The sequence below is a fragment of the Lissotriton helveticus genome, chromosome 6 (assembly GCF_964261635.1).
Source record: "Lissotriton helveticus chromosome 6, aLisHel1.1, whole genome shotgun sequence".
Taxonomy (NCBI): domain Eukaryota; kingdom Metazoa; phylum Chordata; class Amphibia; order Caudata; family Salamandridae; genus Lissotriton; species Lissotriton helveticus.
In genome coordinates this window covers 37,463,642-37,468,525 of record NC_136067.1, presented here as the reverse complement: position 1 = coordinate 37,468,525, position 4,884 = coordinate 37,463,642, and positions in this window count along the sequence as shown.

The window sequence follows — 4,884 nt, the reverse complement described above, 5'->3', positions numbered from 1 at the left end:
AATCCAGGGCAGATTCCACATGAAATGGTTTTGGACGGGTCCCTCCCTCTGATGGCGCGGCGGATTACATGGACAGATGGTCCATCCCGGGCCGTTTGCGAGAAGCTGAGGATCTCCTCTCCAGAGCCTGGGCAGAGAGCACAGTTAAAAGATACAAGTCAGCCTGGACAAGATGGTCCCATTGGTGTTTGCAATGAGGTTTTGATCCAGTGGTCGCTCAGGTTGCTCAGATGCTCGAATTTCCTGGCTTCATTGGCTTCGGAGTGTCTGTCCTATAGTTCCATCAACGCCTTCTGTTCGGTGATCTCTACAGGTCACGTTCCGGTAGACGGTTTTCCTATTGGGGAACATCCCGTTGTATGTCGTCTATTGCGGGGGGTTAGACTATGCCTCCCTCTGGGACCCAGGTACTCTGCCCTCTGGGACGTCAACCAGGTCCTCAAACTCTGTCTGTCTGGGCATCTTAATAGGTTCCTGTCAAGCAAGGAGTTCTACGCAAAGTTGGCAACGCTCTAAAGTAAAGTAAAGTCCACATTTGTAAAGCGCACAATCACCCGTAAGGGTCTCTAGGCGCTGGGGGCCGTCGGGAAGATTAAGCGAGCTATTGCCCAGAGTCACATGGTGCTGGGCTAACCTGCCGCCGTAGCCGGGTATCGAACCGTGATCCCCAGATTCCAGCGTCAGTCGCCCTGGCCGCAGCGCCACACCTCTCCCTACGCAAAGTTGGCAACGCTCTTATGCCTTGTCTCTTGTAGATGGGTGTCTGATCTCCGGGCCTTGGATATTTCGGGCAGGACTTTTTTCCCATCTGAAATATTCTTCACAATCAGTAGGAGGACAAAATTTCACACCACAGTTATTTCTTATCTGGCCTTTCTAGATGTTCTGAAACTGTGTGCTGTGCAGTATCTCAAGGCATATGAGGACATGTCGGAAGAATTCTGACCGAACTATAAGAACTCTCCCTCACGACCCATTAATTTTAAGGATCCATGTAAAAGATTCCACATTAGGCACCAATAAATACCGACAAACCAATTATTTCTTTTCACTTTCTTTTTTCATTTCATTTATTCATCTTTATGTAGTCCTTTATGGTTCTTATAAAATCTTATTCTCCTTTTTCCCTTTTTTTAGACACTATTTATTTTTTATGAAACAATTATTTTGTAAATCAAACACAGTTCTTTTACAAAATTTCAATATTACAAAATTATTTTCACATAAAACCTCTAATGATTAACATACACACCTGGGTAGAGAAAACATGCAACCAACATCATACATACATAATGCATACACACTATTCACTCAATACACTCCATCTGTCCGAGTTGACACGTTACAGTTGTTTATCTAATGTTCACAATGGATTCACTACATTCCGTAGGATTCAGTAATAGACTTGGTCAACGTGTTTCGGTGGATTAAGCGATATTGGACACCACCTTCTTCAGGACCAGTATTGCATAGGGATCTCTAACCCAGGAGTATTCTTTTCTGTGTGTAACGCCTTTGTTTTTATTCACAGTTAGGAATTCTGCTTGTAGTTTTTCTTTTTCAACCGGTTTTTCTAATGGCTTTTAACAACGTAAATTAGGTATGGGTTGGACACGATTTTTATTTCTTTATTTGTGTACGCTTTTATCAGTGTCACTTCCGTTACTCTGGTAATCACCCCCTCTTTTGGTATTTATCTTCAATTGTTCTCGCTTTTTTATTTCTTTAGTTGTACACTCTTTTATCAGTGTTACTTCCGTTGCTCTCGTGATCACCCTCTCTTCTGGTATTTTTCTTCAGTTGTTCTCCCTTGTATCTTTTCCTTTTTTAATTATGAGTCCAAAGTTTCTCCAAACTGCTCAGTAATACTTTCTTCCCATCTAGATATATCCTATCACCAGAGCTCGTGACGCAGCATCCGTCCACACCTTCCGGAAGAATTCTGACCACCAGGAGAACAACAACTTTTGATTGCCCTTAAAAAGCCGCAAAAGGTGGTCTCTTCACCTACTTTAGCTTGTCGGATAAGGTGGGCAATGCAAGAAGCGGTTGTTGACTTGAAGTTTTTTGGGGCACATTCAGCCCGTGGAGCTACGGCTTCAAAGTCACACGTTTAGAGGTTATTATGAACGTCGCATGCTGGTCTTCGGATTTCACTTTTAAGAGGTTTTATTTCAAGCCTGTGCTTGACACAGCTCAGTTGGTGGTGAATAAGCTTTGAACATGCATAATCCTTGCCTCCGGTCCGGACGTAGAATGTAAAACTTCCTAGTTATCGTAATGGAAAGCGTCAATTCTATTAAGGACTCCGATCTCATTTCTAGGACATGTTTCACTTTTGATATCCTTACTATCCCATGGCTGGTTCTTGGACCTGCATCGTGTGTGATGTCTCCAACAGCTGTACCGGTGTGGCTTCTGCTACTCTCCCAATCAGGATAGAAGGAATGAGAGCTGGAGTGCGGGGTGGGGTTCCCTGTCCCTGACAAGCAGGACCTGGAGAAGCAGAAACGGTGATAGCCTACCATGCATGCAGATGGTCATGAGCCGTCATGAGCAGGTGTGTGTGAAAGACAAGGTGCACCTTCACTGTGATATCACCCCATCACGACTACGATAATGCACCAGCTCTGGACATCATATTAAAAGGACCCCTAATCACTGTCTCACACATACATTCAGTACGAAAGGAGCCCTAGTCACTGTCTCACACACTCTTACAGTACAAAAGAAGCCCCTAGTCACTGCCTCATACTCTCGCTCAATAGGGAAGGATCTTCGGGGACCATCTCACATGCTCACTCAATAGTCTCTCTCCCACACTCGCTCAATAAAGAAGAGTCAATGTCTCACACACCTGGGTAGTCTGAAAGATCCCCTAGTCACTCTTTCACACATTCACTCGATTAGGGGTGTGAGTGATTCTACGGTGTTCCGCAAGTGGGTGGAATTCAGCAAGTCAAATCTGTAAAATTAGCCTTAACACCACCATACTCCACGCCACAGGGCGCTGCTTGTTTCTACCACTAGAGTAGATTTTTTTACTTGAGCAGCAGCTTTTTCAATGCGAACTTTCACGACCTGCTGCAACCACCCACGTTGAAAAAATCTTGCTGGGAGGCAGCCTACCACCCGAAAATCGCACTGGGGGACATAAATTCTTGCTCTAACTTGCCAAATTAACATTGGTGAGACGCGTCTGAGAAAACATTCTGCCACGCATCAGTTGACGGAGTTTTGCCCGAACTCCATGCTACAAGAGTAACTCGGAGAGGAGAAAACTCAATGATCTCCACCTCCGGTGAGGCAGAGTTTATTGCCCACCCTTACTTAATATAGCCTTATAGCCCTCCGTAGAGGGCTATACCGGCTATTAAAGGCCCTCTCCAGCGTTTCGGCTCGGGCCTTTAACAAGGGAGAGGGACTTTAATAGCCGGTATAGCCCAGCTATGAAGAGCTATAAGGCTATTAGAACATTCTGCCACTAGAGGGCAGAATGTTGTAACAAAAAAGAAAAACGCCTTATGGGGGCGTGAGGGGATTGGAATCCCCTCAGGGTCCCTGAAGCCTTTGTTCACAGCCAGAGCAGTGAACAAAGAAACATTGGATTGTTGGAGCTCCGGGCTTCTACCAGCCATTATAAGCCCGGAGCACTCTATTGTTTTCAATGGAGCTCCCAGCATTCCAATGTTCTAATGGGGCATGACCCCTAATCACTGTCTTACACACTCGATCAGTATGAAAGGATTGACTCATACACTCGCTCAATAGGGAAAGACTCCTAGTCACTGTCTCACACACATTCAGAAGGGAAGAGTCAATGTCTCAATGCACAACACATTACAGAGCAGACAGGTCAAGGGATGGTGTGTAACTAAACCAGTGACTATGAAACAGTAGGATGTATATGTGAACCAATGCTGTTAGGAGTTATTGGTAACAAAAACTACAACAAGACCCATCAGCCCGCCATTGCGGCGGAGTTTACGTCACGTGGGAATTGCTGATTAATCCATACCACCTTCGGCCATGTAGTGCCAGTGTGGAAGTGGATATCAGAAATCTAGCCATGATGTTTACCATGAAGTGGACTAAATAAAGTGCAGTGCTTGAGTGATGGTGAATAAAATTGACTACGCAGACTCCGAAAGAGTATACATATAGAAGTCCGTGTGTCAAGGGTTAAAAACACGCCTGGTAGTAAGACTACCCTTTGGCGCTTTGCAGAACGGTCGACATGTTTCAGCCTAGGGGGCATTGCCCCGGCTTTCTTCAGGACCTTAGATATAGAGTAGCTACTGCAACTGTCACTCCAAGTGATACGTTAGGTGAAAAAATAATAATAAAACGTTTACCAATAGACAGATACATATCTACCAGTAACTTTAGTGCTTAGACGTCCACTGGCGGGAAAGAAGCATGTCTTCTTCCCAGCCTTGTGTGGGTGAAGACCTCACCTCACCCGGCAACCGCTCGGGAGAATGAGGCCCCGCTCTGTCCGTCGGTACCCCTGTCCATGAGTCGACCGTTCTGCACTACATGGCCGAAGGTGGTATGGATTAATCAGCAATTCCCACGTCACTGGTTTAGTTACACACCATCCCTTGACCTGTTCTGCTCTGTAATGTGTTGTGCATTGTGATACTAGGGGAGCGAACAGACAGGTCGGTAAATATTCCCCCTGACCCTCCACACCTTTGTTTTTGATAAGAGTCAATGTCTCACACTGTCTGTCACTCAATAGGGAAAGACTCCTAGTTACTGTCTCACACACTTGTTCACTTTGAAAGGACCCCTAGACACTGTCTCACACACTCGTTCAGAAGGGAAGAGTCAATATCTCACACATTTGAAAACTCAGGACACTGTAGGGATCATAGAACA